The sequence below is a fragment of the Cataglyphis hispanica genome, chromosome 9, assembly GCF_021464435.1.
Source record: "Cataglyphis hispanica isolate Lineage 1 chromosome 9, ULB_Chis1_1.0, whole genome shotgun sequence".
In the NCBI taxonomy this organism is placed as follows: Eukaryota; Metazoa; Arthropoda; class Insecta; order Hymenoptera; family Formicidae; genus Cataglyphis; species Cataglyphis hispanica.
The window spans coordinates 3,646,041-3,668,914 of record NC_065962.1 but is presented as its reverse complement, the minus strand read 5'-3'; the positions used below and the strand labels follow the sequence as shown (position 1 = coordinate 3,668,914).

Sequence of the window (22,874 nt, the reverse complement as noted above, 5' to 3'; positions counted from 1 at the left end):
TCCTCAATAGTAAAAAAGATAAAATGTTATTTAAAATTAAGTCACATTTTCTTGTATCAGTGTATGATACGTACAGAAGGTGTATATATTTCAGATGTTGTCTGCCAAACAAGACACAATAACAATTACAGCATCGCTTGTAAAAATTATAAATATGAAGTGTCTGTATTTCGAATAATTATATGCGATTTTACTCAAGCTCTGTTAATATCGATTTCAATCGTATTCACTCATAAAAGTGATTTACGTGATTTACCACATGCAAGCTTGCTATGATCTTGTACTGCAAAAATCTCAGATAGTTTCTGTAACGTTTATTAGATTAGGTGATAGATAAAAGTCATCTAATATTAATAATATTTAGATGGAATTGTTTGAAACTGCATCTATGGCATAAAGTAAGTTTTATATTAAAGCTATTTGCCAGGCATACAAAATGGAAATCTTATATAATTTAGAATATTTTTTAGAAACTATTAATTGCAGCCATGAGTCCAAACATTGGCGTATCCTGAGAACAAAATTTAGAATCACAAACACGATATGGTTATATAAGCAATATTATTAAAAGTACTCTTTTGGAAACAAAGGAAAAAATACATGCTAATATATTATAGAAAAAATTGATACTGAAATGAACTGCCATATTACATGGCTGGAACGGGGCAAAACATTTTATGAAAAGGTCTCTATTATTGCAACAAATTGTGAAAATGATAATACTATAAATTTTATAGTATTGAAGTTACAAAGAAGATAAAGAGGTTGATGAATTACTTATCTATTTGGACAGGTGTTTTGTTATCATTTTCCAAGATTGGTAAATGGTACTATGGTTCTGGATTGCAATTTCATACTGCGTTGAATCTGAGTCGCAAATATTAAAGGTTGAGTTTTTAAAAATAAACTTTCTTTCGAAGTTAACAAATTTATTATATGCCATTTAGATTATATAGATGGACGTATCCAAAAAATATCAAATTATCACAATACAAAAAAAACTATTAAAAAATAAAAAAAAATTGACATTATTAAAAATGAAAAATATTACTGAAAATAGAAAAACAACTGATCTTTCATACATTAAGTTCCGTTACAGCACTTAATGAATATGAAAATTGGAATGATTTAAGTAACACTAAATAAAAAACAAAAAAAAGCCAAATTATCTAAATGCTTGTCCAGATTATGTGCAATCACATAAAACAATTAAAATATTTATTTTTAAAAACGGCAATCTTTTGAGAAAGCGTATGAATAGAAAAAATACTTGTTTTAATAAAAGAAATACGTGCCTTTGATTTTTTTATGAAATTAACTATGCATGCTCGGAAAAGAATGCCGATACAAAGAACATATTTAATACCTTGATTATCTTTTAATTAAGTAAGCTGTAAACATAATTAATAAAGAAAAGCTTATCGCGGCAGACTATGTCGCTCGAGCTAAAATACTTTTATATACGAATATTTGTCAAAAGTCAAGTACATTCAATTAGCAAATGCCAATTGCAATGTGGAGCATTTTTAATTGATATACTTATTAATGAAATACCAAGCGTAACTAGAATTAAAATTTGTAACAATTATCACAATATTCAATATAAAACATTTTCCAACTTTATATATTAATGTTGGTACGCTCATCGAGATTGGTTTAGGAACTGTGCAAGAAGAAATTGATACTCGCACAAAATGACACAGAATGTATAATCAAATGTAATCAATGCAACAATAATAATCAGAGGACGAATGAGTATGTATTTTTAGTTTAATAACAGATCCGCATATATCTGAAATACATTTTGAATCGATATTAAATAGTATGACAAAATTGATTTATCTCGATGAACGACATTATGCGCTTATTATATAGCAAATGCATTCACTGGAACGTATTCGTATAAATATAATGACCTTAAAAAAATAAGAAATTATGTCTCATCAGAAAATAATATCTCATAATAATATGTATGCACAGTAAATTTCAAAATATTATCTAAACAATATTTTATTTAAACTTTAATTACTTAATACAGAGAAACAGTTCTTAAATTTGACACATGCATGTGATTTTATAGTTGTTATTATGTAGTATTTTCAAAATTTATTTTTTCATTTTTTATTCTACTTGTTTTAACATTAATAACATATTTCTGTTGCGTTTATTATTCTTATTTTTATACTTTATAGCATTTATTTTCTTTTTCTTTTTTATATTGTATCATATTATTGTACTTTTATTCCTTTAATGCTGTTACATCCGGTAGACTTCACGAATATTTTTTTTTTATATACTAATATATAAATTATTGCGTTCAGGAGACTGCATGATTGTTTTTTTTCAACGAAAATTCGTTAGTGACATAAGATTCGTTAGTGACATAAATTTACGTTCTAAGAAATAGTCTACGTCTGACAGAAAGAATAAATAGGCGAAGTCTGGGAAGCGAGACTGTGTAATCTCGCTGTCGAAAGTCAAGTATAAAAACAGATTCATAAATTTAAACGTTACAACTCACTCTGAAAGCTCGAAATTTTCAAACAAAAAAATAATAGACAGTCAAGCACTAGAAATTTTAAACCATGACAAACAGACAACGAGATACTCGAGCTCGAGTTCGGATATCAGACCTAAGAATTTTAAACGAAAAAATAAACAGAGCACAAAAACAATGATCCACTGATGATCCGGAGTTGAGACTCGCGACACTTGAAGCCGCGCGCTCGATTGCCAGACCACCCTCTTATGTTATATGTTTATCATAAATTTCAAGTAAAATGTCAACTTAGGTGATTATAGCAAACTGGGCATGACTCAATCCGTAAAACGAAAGCCTCACCCTTACTCGATAGCAGCTACTTTCCATTGGTCAAAACTCAGCAAAGGTCTTCACCAATACTTATGATTTAAAAACTTAGAGCAACGCCCTAGGAAAAATCGGAGGGCGTGATTAGAAACAACTATTCGTTAAAATAGATTAACAAACCAATGGAGAGGAGGAGCAAAAGGGCTTGATAAATGTCGGACAAGACCACGCGACACACTCTCTAACGTTCTTTTTCTTCATAAAAGTTTACCAGTCTCTTGACTGCATCTCACAGTATACTCCGAGATATACTTGGTCAAAATTTTGTCGAAGTGCATCGTCTGCTTGTGTAAAGACTTTGCGCCGCAGAATTATCCTAAGGACCTAAGAACTTTATAGTGACCTGTCTCTCGATTGCATCTCACAATGTATTCCGAGTCAAAATTTTATTATAGTGCATCTTGTGTTATAAAGACTTTGCGAACCAACTAAGAACTTTACAGTGCTGAGAGAATCAACCTCCATCCGACGAGCTCGCGAGCCAAGGTCTACCAGACCACATTTTACAAACCAAATATCATCGCACTCGATAAGTAGTAAGTGCTTAAATTCTTCAACTAATTAGTCCAAAGTAATTCTTGGGTTTAACCATCTAATTAAATTTTTACTGAATACTTTTGAAATACTACGATTATTAACAATTTAGAATTATTATTAAAATTAAATTATTATTATTACATTTCTCTTCTACTTCCCACACTTCCGAAACTCTCTATCAGTCACCAAGGGTCGTTCGCATTTTGCGGAGCTACCCGTGACTCTCTCGCACTTTCTCTCTATCAGTCACTTAGGGTCGTTCGCATTTTGCGGAGCTACTCGTGACTCTTTCACTCTCTCTTTATCAGTGACCAAGGGTCGTTCGCATTTTCCAGAGCTACCCGTGACTCTCTCACTCTCTCACTCTTTATGAGTTACCAAGGGTCGTTCGCATTTTCCAGAGCTACCCGTGACTCTCTCGCACTTTCTCTCTATCAGTCACCCAGAGTCGTTCGCACTTTGCAGAGCTACTCTTAACTCTCTCACTTTCTCTCTATCAGTCACCAAGGGTTCTTCGGATTTTCCAGAGCTCCCCGTGACTCTCTCTCTCTCTCTCTCTCTCTCTCTCTCTCTATCAATTATCAAGTTCGTCCGCATTCCTCAAGTGCAATCCCCAATTTAAATTAATCTCCTAGCGAGTTCTAATTCACGTAATTATTTATATAAAATCCAAATACATATATATTAAATTAATATTACATCGAATAAAAATCTATCAGGAAAAATATAAGATCGAGTATTTATTCAAAAATCTAATGATTAAAATAATGAATAATATTATGCAAGACTAAAATTATTTACTTTTCTTTAAACAAATCCCAAGAATTATTTCGGATTTCTTTATATCGCCAAACCGTTTTTTTTTTATTATTATTATATCCTCCCTCAGTGGAAGGAGTAAACCGAAAGCGATCCTCCCGTGCGTCGGTGAAACGCTCGCGTAACCGTCGGAATAGACAGCTTAGGAAGAAATTGGCTTGGGCTCAGACGGAACCACTTGAAGTTAACACTACAAACGACATTAACGTTAACATTGACATTAACATATCTACAGTTGACACTCCTCACTCCCCAATCCCTGCTACTTCTCCTCCATCTCCCCCTACCTGTTTAAGATCAGAGTCGCCCACCCCCTCTATTATCATTTTAAGCGACTCCCCCTATTCTTCCCCTCATCGCCCCCTTTACCAAGAAGACCCCCTCGAGGAACTACGGGATACCAACAACGAAGGCGAATCATCTTTCTCCCCGGTTTCCCGATTCAACCCAGAGGAAGTATCCTCAGAGAGGACACGTCTCGATCCGAACCGGAACCGCTACCCAACCGACAAAGGTTGTCCGAGGATCAGTTCCGTCTCTGGATATTGGGCCAGTTTCCTCCGATCTACGACTCACTTCCAGACGGAATCGTCCGCATAGGGCCCGGCCCGGTGGACCTCAAAGAGTTGCGGACCGCTTTAACGAAGGGCCTACCCGACAGCGTAATCCCGTGGTTCGTCCCGGGGTGTAGATATCCCGTCGCCGTCCTTATCGAGGTCCTTTGGAAACAATTTCCCCCTTCTACATGCATTATAGAGGAAATTCCATAGAGCACACACACACACATACACACAAAAACACATAAATAAGAAATAATTAATAAGCAGTATATACTAACTAATAAACTAAGTAACAATGTTAATCTAGATAATCCATATAATTTGTTCTTTTTGTTCTAACTTTTTTTTTTATTATAAAATAAATGTGAAAATTTGATGTATTTAAAAATATAAATAATTTTCTTTTTCTTGTTTAACCCTATCTCATATCCCGAGATCGCACAAGATCCTGTCCTGGGTAATAAGGATTTAGTTCCTTTACCGAAAAGGGGACCACCGAACGAACGGTCTACTGACAGAGTAAAAGCGACCTTTCCGGTCGTTGACCTGTCTCAGGCCCCGGTCAATTTGTTCATCTCCGAGACACTCGTTGTCTAGCGTTTGTTTAGCGGAGTTAAATAGGTTACGCCCTCCCGCTGATTCTGACTTTAAAGGGTCTGAACGTAAAAATGCTATACTATAATATTGCGTTAGTTTTAAATGATATTATTTGTCCATGTATCTTACTTTTAATGTATCTTACTTTTTAAATATATTTGTATTTCATTTTGATTTTTTGAAAATATATTTTTAATATATATAATATATAATAATTTAAAATAAATAATTTAATATATATAATATATATACTATATATTATAACTATATAACTTATATATCTACTATCTACTACATTTATCTATTTATCTATATGTGTTTTAAGTCTATATGTGATTTCTCTTATTTCTGAATTATTTTCATAATATATTAATTATATTTTCTAAAATAAACATTTCCAACGATTTAAAAGTTATTTGAATGTGAAAAGTATCCATTAAAAATTTTTACAAAATTGGATAAAAATTTTTTAAAAATTTTAATAGTTCTCGCATCATTATAGTTAGTCTTATTGCAAAAGTTATAAAAACAACTATTACTTAACGAAAAGCGATTTGATTAATAATTAAAAAATTATTCGACTATGAAGAACTACGATAACGAATTTTAAAAAATATTAAAAAATAATTTTGACTCCTAAAAATAATTTTAATTCCTCAAAATAATTTTCTTCGATACTTAGAAAAATTCGGGACCGAGCTTCTTTAGAGCCGAATAATTTTTTAATTATTAATCGAATCGGTTTTAATGATTAGAATTACTTTCATAACTATTAAAATACTAACCAAATTTGACACGAGAACTATTGGAACTCCTCAAAATAATTTTCATCGATATTTAGAAAAATTCGGGACTGAGGTTCTTTAGAGCCGAATAACTTTTTAAATATTAATTGAATCGCTTTTAATGATTAGAATTACTTTCATAACTTTTAAAGAACTATTAAAATCTAGTGCCGGAACTATTGCAACTCCTCAAAATAATTTTCTTTGATGCTTAGAAAAATTCGAAACCGAAGTTCTTTAGAGTCGGTTTTAATGATTAGAATTACTTTCATAACTTTTAAAGAACTATTAAAATTTAGTGCCGGAACTATTGGAACTACTCAAAATAATTTTCTTTGATACTTGGAAAAATTCGGGACCGAGATTCTTTAGAGTCGAATAACTTTTTAATTATTAATCGAATCGCTTTTGGTTATTAGAATTACTTTCATATCTTTTGAAGTACTAACTATATATCTTAAAATTATTACAATAGGATTTAAAATCTGAACATCGTGTTGTGAGACGGAAATTATTTTAAAGTTGTATTTTTAAGTTCTTATTGCAAAAATTGTTTTAAAAATTATCAGGAAATCTTAAAAATACATGTAAGAATTGTAATTAATCACCAGAACTATTTCAAAAACAAAAAATATTTTATTTTTTTTTGCAAAATCAAAAATATTTTTTATTTAACAGGAAATTTAGCGGACGTAAAAACAAAGCAAATGAGCTATTTAGAACTATTTGATCTTAAAATCATGTGTGAAGTTAGCACCCCATTTTTTAAATGCTATTATAATGACGTAAATCGCCGGAACTTTTTAAATTATTATTAAAAAACTCTAAAACACTTTAAAAGGAAGCTAGAACTCTAATTGGAACTACAAAATTTTTATGTCGAGGTGCTAACTTTACCCGCCCCAAGATAACGTCGTTTAACGTATGAAAACCGCAAGATAATGTCGTTTAACGTCTTAAAACCTTAAGATAACGTCGTTTAACGTCTGGGAACCTCAATATAACGTCGTTTAACTTCCGAAATTTTCAAGATAATGTCGTTTAATGACTGAAAATATCAAGATAATGTTGTTTAACGTCTGAAACATCAAAATAACGTCGTTTAATGTTAAAAAAACTTCATGATAACGTCGTTTATCGTCTAAAAATCTCATGATAACGTCATTTAACATCTGAAAACCTCATTATAACGTCGCTTAATGTCTGAAAACCTCAAAATAATGTCGTTTAAAGTCTGAAAACATCAAGATAACATCGTTTAACGTTCAAAAAGCTTCATGATAACGTAATTTAACGTCTGAAAACCTCATGATAACGTCGTCAAACGCCTAAAAACCTCATGATAACGTCGTTTAACGTTTGAAAATCTCAAGATAATGTCGTTTAACGTTTTAAAATTTAAAGAAAACATCGTTTAACGTTTGAATACCTAAAGATAACGTCGTTTAACCTTTAAAAACCTCAAGATAATATCGATTAACGTTTTAAAATTTAAAGAAAACATCGTTTAACGTGTGAAAACATCAAGATAAAGTCGTTTAACGACTGAAAACTCCAAGATAACGTTGTTTAACGAATGAAAACCTCAAGATGACGACGTTTAAAGAATGAAAACCTCATGATAACGTCGTTTAACGTTTTAAAACCTCAAGATAACATCATTTAACGTCTGAAAACCTCAAGATAATGTTCGTCCAACGTCTGAAAACCTCAAGATAACGTCGTTTAACGTCAGAAAACCTCTTCATAACATCGTTTAACGTTTGAAAACCTCATGATAATGTCGTTTAACGTCTGAAAACTTATAGTTCGTCCGAGAACTGCGAGATCTAGCGTTTTGCGCGAATGTCTTTCTGAACGCCATCGCTTATGACTCCTCCTACGGCGGACGAACAAGAGAGATTTACTGACGCGACGAGCTGACATGTGTGCGAGAGACCTTTCGAGTCGTAGGCCACTCGTGTTTGCGATCACTGTCAGTCGACTGGTCGGTTGGACAGAGGTCGAACAGAGGTCCCGCACATTTTAGTTGCAATTTAAATTACAAGGAAACTTATGTCATTTCTATATTCTTTCACAATTCATCGGACTAGGGCGCGATTTATCATTAAAGACATGGCTAACCCCTTTCCCGGGCGCGTCGAGCTTACCGTTGACAAAGGAAACGTACGCCTCCTTTGCGAAGAGCGTCAACGAAGCCTCGGACGCGGGAGTATAGTTCGCGAGCAGAAGACGCATGAAGTTGCGTTTCGTTTCGTGGATTCTTATAAATTTCTTAGCGCGAGTCTCGAAAAATTGTTGTCTTATCTCGATAAAAGCGAGTTAATGATCGCAAGGCCGTAATTTCCCAATTTCGACGACGCTGATTTTGAGCTCTAAACGCGAAAAGTTGTATTTCCGTACGAGTATATCGATGATATCGATAAATTGCGGTAGACTTGTCTACCGCCGCGCGAAGCGTTTCTACAGTTCTCTGACCGGTGATATCGTATCCGGTAGTGATTACGAGCGAGCGATAAAGTCTGGGAGCGATTTCGCGTCCAGACGTTGATCGAATATAGCGATCTGTATTTAAAAACCCACGTTTTTTTATTAACTGATATCTTCGAAAATTTTCGCGACGCGTGTGAGGAGCATCGAAATGTTCGTGGAACGCAGAATAGGCGGCGGACTGAGTCAATGTTTTAATAGATACGCGCGCGCTGATAAAAAGTACTTACAATTGTATAATCTCTTGGAACCTTTGTCGTATCTTTATGTATTTTGACGTGAATAATTTATATGGATGGGCCATGTGTCAATCGTTGCTTCACGAGGATTTTTGATGTGTCGAGGACGTTTCGAGTATCGATTCAAGGTCTGTGATGCCGAATTCACCTATTGGTTATATTCTAGAAGTAGACCTTGCATATCCGTCCAACTCTCACGCTGACTTGCCATTTTGCCCGATGCGCGATAAACCACCCGGAAAACGGCAGAACAAACTCCTCGCCACGCTGTACGATAGGCGTCTTTGTATAATTGTAACTTGCACTATTGTAACTGTCACTATTGTAACTGGCACTATTGTAACTTGCAACAATGTGTTAGACACAAATTACACGTTACGATAATACATAGAATATTATGATTCGCGCAATCTTCGTGATTGCGCGAACACGTCGAACTGAACACACTGCAAATAAGCGCTAAAAATAAGTTTGAGAAAAATCTGTACAAATTAATGAATAATGCCGTGTTTGGTAAAACTATGGAGAACGTGCGTAATCACTTGGACGTTCGGCTAGTGATCCGATGGAACGGGAGATACGGCGCGGAAATGATTGCTAAGTTCAACTTTCATAGTAGAAGCGTCTTCGCGGAGGATTTAATAGCCGTAGAACTGCGCAAACTGGAAGTTAATTTCACAAACCGATCTACGTAGGCATTTGTATCCTCGATATATCAAAGATTCGCTTGTACGAATTTCATTAGGAGTATATGTTACTGTTATATCGAAACAAGTGCGAAATAATGTACACCGACACGGATAATCTTATCTGTAGCGTCGAATGCGAGAACGTGTACGAGGATATGAAGCACGATATTGATAGATTCGAAACGAGCGATTACGCGACGGAATGCGTACGGTATGCCTCTTGTTAATAATAGAGTACTGGGTTTAATGAAAGATGAGTATAATGGCGCGATTATGATAGATTTTGTCGGATATAGAAAATGTATGCGCTGCAAGAAGGCGGTAGAAACGAAATGAAGAAGATCAAAGGTGTGAAGAGCGCCGTCGTCGCAGGAATGATATCCTTCGGCGATTACGCACTGTTTGCGATGAGATATCGAGATGACGCGCGAGCAATCGTGTTTAAGATCAAAGTTACACGAGATACATTATATCGGAGTCAAATATCGCGCTTAGATCGTACGACGACGTGCGGTGCGTCGTACTCGGAACGATCAGTACTCTACCGTAGTGGCATTATAAAATACCGCTGTAATAATCTTTATTTTTTAGTTGATAGAATTTTATTAAGTTATGTAATAAATATATAACGTACAATAAAATACAATTATTTTATTAATAAATTATATATTATTTTTATATTAAATATATATTATTTTAATATTAAATACATTTTTTGTAACATGGCTGCTTTGTTTATCCAAGAATTGTGGGTCTTGTCCATCCCTAACCATTTCACGTAAACCTCGTCGCCCTTCAGCGCAACACATCGTGGAAACGCGAGATATATCGGGGTCGGAGACGCGAAGCAACTCGTGTTCGTAGAATTTTCCGGCAATCGGATCGTTTCGCAAGTTTTTTAATAGGTACGTCACGAGATTGGTTCGTTGCATTTTGGTAATTCAAAATATCTCGGTGGTCCAATTAGGTGTGAAACCTTTCTCAAAAATCGTCTTAAATTTGTTGACGCTTACCGGCTTAAATTTCGCGGGAGCGGCTAGCTTTACGTTGCTGTACACCGTTGAAATGTTTATCGGCGATCGCGTGAGTCACGTCGACGAGCCCCATACCGATAGTGCGATGTTTTCGCGCATTGTACTCTTTCACGAGACGGGGCAGCTCGTCAATCCACTTATATGTTCTGTTTACTGTAAAGCATTTCTACATGGAGTTTTTAAGCGTGCGATTGAATTTCTCGACGATCAACGCCTTCATCACCGAGTACGTCAAATAATGATTCACCCCGTGCTTCTTCGCAAACTCTCGCACTTCGGTATTGTAGAATTCTTTTTCTTTGTCGGTCTGCAGATTTTTCGGATACTACTTAGAGTTTCGCGTTATCTTAGATAACGCTCGAGCGATCTTGATGGCGCTTTTGAGCGGTACGGCTAACACGTGTACAGCGTACGGTGTGTCTAATACTTGCTTAACGTTTCTTTATCGGTATGTAATTGTAGCCTTTGTTGAGTCTCGCGTAAGGACGCATCTTGACCACATCCTGCCACAGGTCTTCGTACCCGCGCATCGCAACGCGGCGACGCGGGAAGTTTCTTCTTGCGAGCGTGCAACTTATCTACCAGTCTTCGTTTTTTGGTGCTCATTCTATCTTTTCTCTTTTTATCGAAATTGCGTCTTTTTATGGTCGCTTTCCTTTCTCGTTCGATTTCAGTAACAAAAGAGCCTTTATCGAAGCTGGCGAGCTTGCTTTATTAGAAGATTGAGTCGCGGCTTTTTCTAAAGCTTTTATGCGTTTATCCAATTCGTTCAATTCTTTTGTTAATCGAGACGTTAACTCTTCCAATTTTTTTTATTTTCGCTACGGAATTTGTCGCGATCTGCGATTTCTCAGTCAGTCTCTGTTGTTATGTCTCAGTGTTTAAATTTAATAAAAAAAATTATTTTTTTTCTACTCTTAAAGTATTACAAAGAGACGCAATAATAATTATATTAATTAATACTATTTATGAGCCTAAGTAATATTATCTTTTTTTATTATAAGCAATAATCTTATATTATTTATTTTAATTATAATAGTATTATTCTTTATATATTGTTTTAGGTCACCCTGCATTTACCGCGGGTCTATCTGGGACGTCAGAAATTCTCAATCTGTCAATCTATAGGTTCTAATATAAAGTATATGTATTACCGATAATTTAATAAAATTATACAATAAAGATCCCTTTTTTACTTCCTTCTATGCTTATCAAGTTTCTTCTATGGTTATCGAATAGTCTCAGAGTCCTCGCCCAGGATTTGGAAATTGGCTGGATATTGATGAAACAGTAGTATTCTAAATAATGAATTTAATACTTTTATTAATATAACTCTTAAACTCAAAAGACACATGTATGAGCTTGTCGACGCGAACGCCGGAACACTATGCGACTTGTCAGTTCAAATTTCGGAATAGTAATGACGGTGAAGGCTTGTCTTTTCTGGCTCGGCTCTGCATGTGAATGGTGGTGGGATAGAGAAGAGTGTAGTCCATATGGGGTTATGCTAAGGTAGAGCCCGTATTGCATCAGCTTCTTGGTCCGCATGCCCGACTCACGGTCGAATTCCTGAGCCTTATCTTATCAGGCGGCGGATAAAAATATCGATTGACATCCGACTTACATCATCGAGCACAGTTTAAGACTCTTATAAAATACTATGTGCTGAATAAATTATGACAATTTTAAATCATTAATCCTATTCCTTATTTTATAATATATTGTTATTCGTTAATTTATAAAATTTTGTCTAGCATATATGTAGATGTTTTGCGCATACAAATTTCTTTTGTGTGTTATGGCTAAAATTTTAATAATTTTTACATTAGAATATATTGCCTGTATGATCGCTTGAGTATGCGGTTATTTGTTAATAATTATTATATCTATTTTGCTTAATAGAAATTTTGATTGGCATTTACATTATGTGAAAAGATGTATACGTCGCATATAATACATATTTTTGAACATATTAAAAATTATAGTTTTTAATGCATAAAGAGTTTATTTAAATTTTGTGAGCGTTTGCTAAGACAATATTTAACTTAAGTTATTTCTACATTAAATAAAAGATTCAATCTACGCTTATAAATCTAACGCACGCATACACATACATATAAATATATATATATATATATATATATATATATATATATATATATATATATTGTCCATTTTACTTCAATAAGACATACGAGTTTAAATTTATTTTATTAAAATATTTTATTTTAAAATTATTGTCTGTTTAAAATCCTGTAGTATTAGGGAATACATATACGTAGTAATAAATTAATTGAAAATGAATAAGGCCTTTACTATATATATGTATTGAAATAGGTTGAATGCTTTATATTTTTAATTAAAAATTTTATATTTTGAGTAGGTTGAAAATGATGGTTTGTTCAAAGTCTTATGTGATTTGGATTACATGTGATATATGATAATAATTCAAAACAATTTTTCTGAAAATGAAATTTCTGTCTTATGTGACTATATATATATATACATATATATGGATCGTATACGATGGAGATCTTTGCAGAGACGCATATGCAAGTCCGTATATATAGATTTCTAATTAATATTTAGAGTATACATATTTTCATATTCTTGGAGTCAAGATAAAATTTTGTATAAATTTTAATATATAAGGTGTACGTTAAAAACAGGTGCTCTTTTTTATTAAGATAACGTTATTAAGATAACGCTCTTCTTATATATATAGGTAAGTGCATTTTAAAATATATATATGTATATATACTTGAGTACATACGACTCGCGTGCATACTTTATATATAGGGTGTCTTAAAAATTAAGTATTCCTAATTTTTACGATAACGTGTGTATATATATGTGGAGATTATTAATGTGATTATTATTCTTAATTTTTGTAGATAATATAACAGCAGATATAGCCCACATCTTTAAATAAGGAATGTCCGTTAAATTCGTAAATATAATTTTAATACTACTCTCTTTAGGTTAGGTAAATAAATTTCATATCCTTATGTCTATATCTTTTAAAGAAGCATATGTAAAGGTTTCATGTACCAAGTGTGTCCAAAAAGTGTAAGTCGTCAAGTCTTAAATCAATTTTAAACTTTATTACTCTATTCGTTCTCTTGAACATAGCTGACATGTGATTATTAATATATAATTTTTGAAAAATTTAATTATGTGGGACGTCACACTGTATCGTTTTATTATGTTCTACGCTTTTCGCAGAGGTATACGTCATAAATTGCGATACGGAATTTCTCGCGGCGTCGATTCATTTGCTCAGATTTTCGTTTCGTTTATTCAGATCGTCGCCGCCCGTCTTGATTTTGGAAATGGCGCTCTCCACGACGTTTAACCGTTTACCTAGAGCGCTTTCGAACTGAGCAAGTCAAGCGAATAACAGCACGATTCTTTGCCCTGCTTCGTTCGCGTCCTTTCTCAATTGTAACGCCATCTTCTCGGCGTTCCCGCGGTACTCGATCTCGTCCTTCTTTGCAGCGCGTAACGCGAGATCGACATAGCTCTTGCTCGTCGCGTCGGCATCCTCCTTCAGAGGGGCTAAGCGTATCTTACGCTATCTCGCGTCGTAATCGTTGGCAGAACTCACTCACAACGCGTTATCGTACACGTAATTTCGCAAGGATTCGATAGCCTCGAGTAATCTTCCATCATAGCCGTGTTTCTTCAGAGGTATCCCGAATATGTTCACGAACATTGCGCGCGACTGCGACGATCGCCGACGCGGACGATCTATAGAATCGCGCCTACTTCACAAAGCTCCTCGACTATCGATAGAATCTCGTTATCGTGAGAGTTGTTTCCAGCTCGACGCGAAGCGTCTAGTACTAGCAAACGATCCACTAATTCTCTCGGATCGTCCCATTGAACGTAATCGACTCTATTTCCCATGACTCGCATGTTGGACAAAAGATGCGACCCGCGCCTATCTTTGCGCCAGCGTATTGCGGAATGATAACGTGCTTGTACTTGTATCCCTTATTTTCTAAAATAGAATTATTAGCTTTTTCGTCGCGCCTGTAAACGTTCGTCGTTAATAATACACTTATGTACGTTATTTTATCATTCTCGGTGTACCCGAGATGGTCGGGCATTCTCTTGAAGATCAATTCGTACAAACTGGGAGTACCGATGTATCCCATTAATGATCGTATAAAATCGTTAAAGTCTACGTCGAATCGCTTATCCCCGAGCATCAAGCCTTCCTCGCCGATGTATACCCCGTGATCGATCTCGCACAATTTTCCTCCGCCCAGAAAAACCCCCACGTACTTTAGTCTCAATGGTCTTAGATGACCGTGCAACATTTTACGACCCTGGGGAGTTTGAAGAGTTCGTTTAACGGATGTTTCGAGCGTTAAGGGTGTTCCGAGATCCTCGGACATCTCTTCGTCTAGCGTGAGTGGATCTCTCTCGATGGGGATGTGTCTAACGGAGTAGAGACGGTTTCCAATCATCTTCTTGCTCGTATCCGTTTCGCTTGAGGCTTTTCCCGCGTACGAGTATCGGCGTCGACCTTCTTGCGTCCCGCTCATCTCGATTGACGTGTTAGGCGATGTGACGCAGCGGCTCGACGTTTGGCTTGAAACGGGTCTCCATAACGACCTCGTTCTTCATTTTGCCGGTATTTAACGCTCTGTGTTTTTTACGAATCGAAGCGCGCGTCTTAGCTATCTCCTTCGTCGTTTTCTCTCATTCGTCGATATCCTTCGTAGCCGTCGCGAGCGAATCAATCCTCTCTCGATCGCGCGCGTTCGACGTATCCGCGATTACTGATCGCGCTACAGTACGGCGAACTCGTTAAATCCTCGTCTGTATCTTCCGTTGCGAAGCGCGCTGTCTTTATCTATTACTAAAAACCCGTATTTGCGTTGCCAACACGCGCGACACAGCGCGTGAAAATTTTCGTACGACATATAGGTGTTCACGTGATCGTTATACGCGTGCTGCAAATTGATACCATCTTGTTTAAAGTGAACCAATAGATTTGCGTTATCTCGGTATTAAGTGTTTCGGTACCTTGGCATATGTTTGACACAGATAGAAGCAATCAACATTCGAGTGTTGACCCATAGCAAGTACTCCCTGACCGTGTTCTGTTTATCGCATGGTACGTCATTGAACACGAATATCGAATTCGGAACCGCTTTGCTAGGCCGAATAATGTCGGACTTATTGGAAAATGTAAAATAACTGATATTTTCCATCGGTGTCAACAAGTTTTCTTAATATCTATATTTCGATTGTTGCAACGATTTCTAGTAAACGTAAACGTTTTCGAAACGTAAGCCGTGCGAGCTTTCCAGTAGACTTATTAGCGCGTTTGTCTTACCGCAATTAAAAGGGCCGCAAATGACGCATCGAATATCGCGCTGTAGAAGTCGATTGTGTTTGCGCGTCCCCGCGTCGTCCGACGATCGCGCTCTACCGTCCAGATTTGTTACCTTTATCGCGATCGATTGCCGCACGAAGCGCATCCCTCTCAATAGTCGCGTGCGTGCGCGGTATTCTCACAAGGAGGAACGAGATTCTGTTATTTATATACGAATCGATCGCCGTCGATCGCGCAGTAGCAAATCGCGCGCGGCCAATCAAGATGTTTATTTTACTACTAGGCAGCGACGATATACTCGAGCTCGCGTAATCGCAAAGGGCGATCTCGCCGATCGAGCGCTCGCCGAGAGAGAGTGCGAACGTATCCCAGCGAGCGAATCGACCTTAAGCGAGAAACCCGCTGCGATGGCCGTATGGGCGGCTATGAAGACAAAGACGAAGTTCGGAATGGGTGCGCTTGCAAGAACAAAAAAAAAGAAGAGCGGGAGAAGGAGAACGACCGCTACGAGAAAATGAACGCTTCCTGTAGCGAAACGCGGTGGCTTTTTATTCCTGTTACCGTTGCTGGGAGTTTTCGGTTCCTTGACTGGAGCAACGGCGGAAATCGCGAGAGCGGTGAACGATGGCAAAGCGGCGCGATGACAGCTGGAGAAGCTGCATCGTCACAATTGCGGGATGGAAGGTCGCGGTTTGTATCCCACGCCTTATAAACATGAAAGCGGCGCATTTTCGATAAGAAAAAGAGGAAGCGTTAAAAAAAACTTTGCGGAAGACGCTGCAGATTCTTCCATCAGTCGGCGTAATGACGGACGCACAGTTGAATTGCGCCGCGATACTTTAGCGCGTGCCTCACTTCAGAGGTGTGTTTATGCGCGACTCTCTTCCGACACAGTACGCCATAACGAGAGCGGTTGTTATGTCTCGGCGAATTTCGGCTGCGAGAAGAGGATTGCAGAGCTCTAAAATTTTCGCGGGACACGATCGCGAATTTCGGGTCAAATGAACCGCGTGGTTCTTCCCGGGGATACCTGCGATCAAGGTTATTCGAGACGGATACGCGGATTAGGGGGGGGGGGATTGATTCATCGAAGACAGTTTAAATAAATATTAAACACGAACAAGGAAGCGTTTGGAAAACTAAGCTTTTCGTGGTAGGCAGGATGAGTCAAAAAAGAGAAATCAAGATGCAGGCAAAAAAAAGGGTGAGTCGTAAAAGTGTAAATCTCGCGGGTCCCACTCTTGGATCTCGTCTTGGGGCAAGTTGTGATAACAACGACGGCGTAGGGCTTTTTTTTAGTCGTAGCGTGGCATCGTCCGGATGCCCTAATACAGAAATACGCGAGGGTGGCTCTTGGTTGCTTGTCTACGAGCCCGAAAAGTGCCCGGAGGCTTGGCTGGCCACTTAATGGGAGTTATGCACTCGGCACGTCGCGAGATCTCGAAGGTAGTGGTGTGATGATTCGCGAATAGTTGCTCGTTCCGGATCGTAATGCGGTGCCACACCAATGTATCGCAATAGTCCAGGGTTAACGAGTTTCTAAGATCAACTCGCGGAGCTTACGTGCGCGTTTCTTCACTCCTCCACGCCTGGTTTTCGGCATTTGTTAATCTATTTAGTTGACCACTAATCACTGGCTCTAATCGAGGTGTGTAGTTTTCAGAGGACACGTCGTGCGATGGACCGCACTGGTGTATCTTGTGTTTGGATTGATTGTAATAGCAGCGTGCAGCGGTCCGCACTGCTGGTATTGCATATCAAATGTGAGTGTGTGCGTGTAAATGATTGAGTAAAGCCAGGTGAAGAGGTGCTTTAATAGGTATATGTTTTAATAAGATGTATATTAATATAACAATCGACCAGACGGTTGAGAGTAGAAAGAAAAATTCTAGAATGCGTATTACTTGCGGATGCAGAATGATTAGCACTTTGTAACGGACCGCTTCACGTGCGGTTTCGCGTGCGCGGACAGCGCAATCGGGATCAGGATTCGTGAAGGGGTTGAAACGCAACGGACGTGAGTTGGTGTGTACGTCGTTTATTCGCCACTCAAGGCAATGGTCAGCTTACAATCGTTCTACGCGTTAATACAATGATATGAGTTAATATAAGAATACGAGCGCACTGTTGTGACGCCGGTCTAGACAGTGTTTTTCGCGTCTAGTTAAAGGCCCGGCCTATGGCGCGGGGCGCGTGCGGTGAGACGGGCGCGTGTTGTCGGTGCGAGCCCGTAGGCGCGAGGTGCGCGCGGTAAGGCGGGCGCGTGTTGACACCGCGTGTCAATGCTTCGATATCTCGCAAATGGATATCGTGCGAGTTTAAGGCGCATATTGGGTGCGGCAGGGTGTTCGGCGCGGACTGCAGGGTGTCAGGCCTGCAGTCGGTCTTGGGCGTCGGTGTCGGTGACGCGTGTTCCCAGATAAAGATCGTGGGATGCGTCTGTGCGCGGAGTTCGGACGGTCGGGTGTTCGGATCGTAGAGGCTCGAGAATCCTCGAGGAAAGCGGCGAACTCGTCCACTCTCTGTCCTGTACGAATGCTAAGACGGGATTCGTCTCTAGAGCAGTTAGTCGAGAATACTCGACGGAGGCTGCGAACTCGTCAACCTCCGGTTTACTGTCTTTCAATGTTAGGATCGGTTTTCTGATATTATCTCGAAGCGTACTGCTCGAGCGGATCTCAGGTGCCGGTCTGGTACGGTCTGGCGGTCGGTAGGGCTTTTTATACCCTACCGGAGCGATCGCGACACCCGTGCCGTTCACATCCCCCTCGGGGTGAGGGAGACGACGCGGGCCTCCGGCAACGCGCGTTCGGCGATCGGCATTCGCCGGAAACGTTCGGTGCCGTTCGGCGCTCGGTTTGTTTATGACAAACATCGGTGTTTGTCATAAACATTGCTTTAAAAATAGGGCGCTAAGCGCCTCTGCCCTTGCCCGGCTGGTGTTCGCCGGGCGGCAGACTTCCGACGGGCGACGTGTCGGGAACGATGGGGGATGCATCGTTACAACTTGGATTAGATAGGATGTGTAATTAAATGTAAAATTGATTCACATGTAACATCATATATTCAATAACTTGTACACTGTTATATCAATTTAATTCAAAGTACGTATTACAGTTAGATTTAGCGTTACAATATGATTTAAGATTACATATGGTTTAACTAAATATTAAAATTAGAATTAGAAATTGAATTTTAACTTAGAATTTGAATTCTAGCTTAGAATTGAATAGCGTCGGATGTCGGTTGAGTTCGCGAGTAAAGCTTGTTACTCGATCATAGACGCGGGAGAGATTGACGAAGTTGGAGTGCGCACTGAGTTCTTTCGATTCGGCGGCTCGGCCGCTGCCGAGATTAGGAATATGTAGTGATGGGACGCGCAGTAGTGGGAAGAGCAAACGAAGAGCCACGCTTCGGCACTCCAGGAGATCATTCAAGATGCGCTTGTTGGACTTTGATTATTTAAGAGAGAAAAAATAAAAGTTAACTTTTTGACAAGACGTGATACGGTATCGTTAATTTAAACGACACGTCGAAACCTGGCATTTTGGGTGATATATACACGAAGAAGTGCGACGATGCAATCTACTACGACAATTTCGGCAATCTTCGTCCGTCGCGCAAACTCGAACGATATCTCGAACGTGATCCGACTATTCTATACAATCATAGCTCTCAACAATCGAGCGATCAGAGCATTTGCGTACGATTGTGTCTGAGATTTCTCCGAGAGATCGATTGGAAAAATTTTCGGCTATAATATCAGATCGTTCGTAAATGGATGGTAGATCACTCGGGCTCAACGATCATGTCGCTGACTTTCACGCTATCCGGACAAAGCAACGACCTCACGGTGTTATATTTCGCCTCTTGATCTGAGCGATGGCGAATACGAATAAGAAATTATACTTATGCGCCGCATAATAAAGCCGGACTTCCATTCTATATTCGGACTGAGGAGGAACAACCGCAAACTTTCCCTAATATTTTTGTATCCGAACGATGCCACGTCAATTAGAGCGGCCCTTTGCCAACATTGTTTCCGCGATTTGCCTCAAAACGATCGTCGCGAGTGGCTCGCGAGAGATTATCATCGCGTTGAGATCGGTTACGATTTCTCAAGCCGGACCGCGTGTTCTAAATGCCACGCCAGGTTGAGTTACACTAGACCGGGTCCTGCGTGCCATTACTGCATGAATATATTCATAGATTCGAGAACAACCCTGCAAACATAGTTAATTAATCACTACGAAAGGAACATAGCGCTCGACTCAGAAATAATTCCCCGGTTATCGAATTTATTCCGTTAATTCAATGTATGTAGTCCTTCTAAGTAGCTTCCCTAACATATATATATATATATATATATATATATATATATATATATATATATATCAGACTCATAATATTTATTTAGATATAATACAGATAAAATACGTTGAATACTCTATAATATTTCAGGTATACGGTTTCTCTCGAGTTTCATTTTTATGGCCTATGCTTTTTGTTTTTGAAGCTCAATTTCAATTTGTGACCCTACCTTTGTTTCGTGGAAAGTTTCAATTTTATGACGCACCCCTTGTCCCCAAATTTCACTTTTACGTCCTACCCTTTTTCCTGAGGCTCGAGGCTCACTTTTATAACCTACCCTTTTTCTGAGGCTCGATTTCACTTTTACGACCCATTCTTTGTTTCACGAAGAGTTTCACTTTTGTAAAACATCCTTTGTTTTACGTAAAGTTTTACTTACGGCATACCCTTCTGCCTGAGACATGGCGCCCCTCTGAGCCACATCGTTCCACAGGGTTCCTTATGACAAATCCTTCGCGCAACGTCGAACCTTCAAATAGACGCGCAAAACATGTGCGCAGTCACAATTAATTTAATCTCGCTCCTTTATTTTCAGTCGCAAATACCTTTGATCGCGGGTATCCCTGGGGAGAATCGCAAGAATCGTTCGACCCGAAAAGCGATCGTGTTTTCGTGAAAAAATTTCGAGTTCTGCACCTTTTTATGCAGCCGGGGTATGCGGGAAAGTAACACTGGAAATATTGAACGCTTCGCGGACCCTTCGCTGTGGATATCACACGAAAAATTACTCGTTGGAGAGAACGTTTGCAAATTGCACGACTGGTGGTTAGAGCGAAACAACGATTTGAACAATATTTAATTTTAATATATTATATAATTATAAACTACATTCTATATATTATCAAATTATATATCGTATTATCAAATTGTATATTGTATATAAATTATACAATTATACAATATTATTATATCATATTATATCATATTTTGTCAAATAATATATCATATAATATATCATATTGTAACGGTCGGATTTTCCCGAGCGCTGTTTCGGGATAGCTCGGCCGGGATCAGGGCTCGGAAAAGTATAGCAAGTATCGTAAGACGTGTATAGAATAAATAACGTGTTTATTTATGTCAGACTGCGAGGTTACAAATGCGTATGGGTGTATAAACGTGCGTGATTGAAGATATATGAATGGGCGTGTATAGAACGTATGAGTGTGCGTGTATATAATGTATGAATGCGCGTGTATACAATGTATGTCGGATGCGTGTATATAATGTATAACGTATGAGTGTGCGTGTAGATAACGTATGAATGCGAGGTACGCGCGAATGCGTGTCTGTATGTCAGGCGGAAATGCGGATGCATGGCGGTGGTGCGATTCGGTGTGGGATGCGCTCGAGTGCACGCGTGGATGGCACTCGCAAACGGCGCGATCGTAATGTTGCGGTGAATCGAAATGTTGATAATCGATACCTGGCGTCGATGGGTGGTAGCACCTGTCGGCTAGGTAATCGTGATAGCGCGCGGTGATGCCTACGCGAGGGGCGGGGGCCTCGCGTCTGGGCGAATCACATATTGCCAAATTCAGTGCGTAGGGCGGTTTCACGGCCCTAGACGCGCGGATTCTGTCGCCGTAAAGATGGCGAGTTTTGTTCGGATTATGTCGGCGCGCGAGATACCTCGCGATAGTTTTTCCGGATTTGCAGGAATGGTTTGCGGCGGAATAGGAGCGTCCGGCAGACAGGAATATCCGTCGGTGGCGGGTAATTTCCCACCGCTTGAATTATTGTCGGACGATCGGTGTTATGGTAAGAACGTTTGTGTGGCGAGATGCTGGGAAAGCCCAGCAGAGGCGGAGTACTCCCAACCTTTATCTTGCTCGTAAAGCGTGTGGGTTTCTTTGGAGTTGCTCTGAGCGTCTTGTCGACTTCAGAGCGGCGGAGAAGATTCTGATTTTTTTAGCCGGTGGAGCGCTTATTTATATCCGGCGTCGGCGGTATCGCGTCGGCGCGATAATTATTTCTTCAACAATTCGGTCGAGCCCGTTCGCGGCTCGAGAAGTTTCGGAAACGGTCGGAGCGGTTTCCCGAGCGCGCGACTCGTGCTCCGGTACGGTGTGCCGACCCGGTGGTATAAATGTAAACAACTATAAATATTTACAAAATATTTATGTTTGCTCATCGGTTTAAAATATAATAGGGCACATAGCGCCTTCGCTCTAACGGTCCCGTGACTGGTGGGCGTGGGACGGCGGTCTCACGCGTGTTGGCCCGATCGGCCGCGGCGTCCGGCGGGCGGACGGCCGGGTAACGATGTACACATCGTTACATTATAAACCATATAAAATATTATATTATAAAATGTATAATATATCATTATATTAATATTAAAACTATTTAATTATATATCTTATTTTAAAAAATGTATTTGTCATATTTAAATATATATAATTAATGACATCGATAATAGTACACCGCATTTCTTCTACCTCTGTAACGTTTAATATTTTAAATATTTATATTTTAAATACTTTATATTTTACGCGGAATAAAAATTTTTCATAGTATTACGAATGAATCTTCTA

At 38.6% G+C, this 22,874-nt stretch overlaps 1 protein-coding gene across 1 annotated transcript in view; it reads left to right on the top strand.

Moving 5' to 3' along the window:
* The window catches only part of LOC126851975 (uncharacterized), a 169,719-nt gene extending 151,416 nt beyond the window's left edge, over positions 1 to 18,303 (top strand). The window contains exon 8 of the transcript XR_007687742.1: positions 18,293 to 18,303. The gene's annotated coding sequence lies outside the window, so the exon portion shown is untranslated. The remainder of the gene's footprint in view (positions 1 to 18,292) is intronic.
* Positions 18,304 to 22,874: the final 4,571 nt, after the last annotated feature.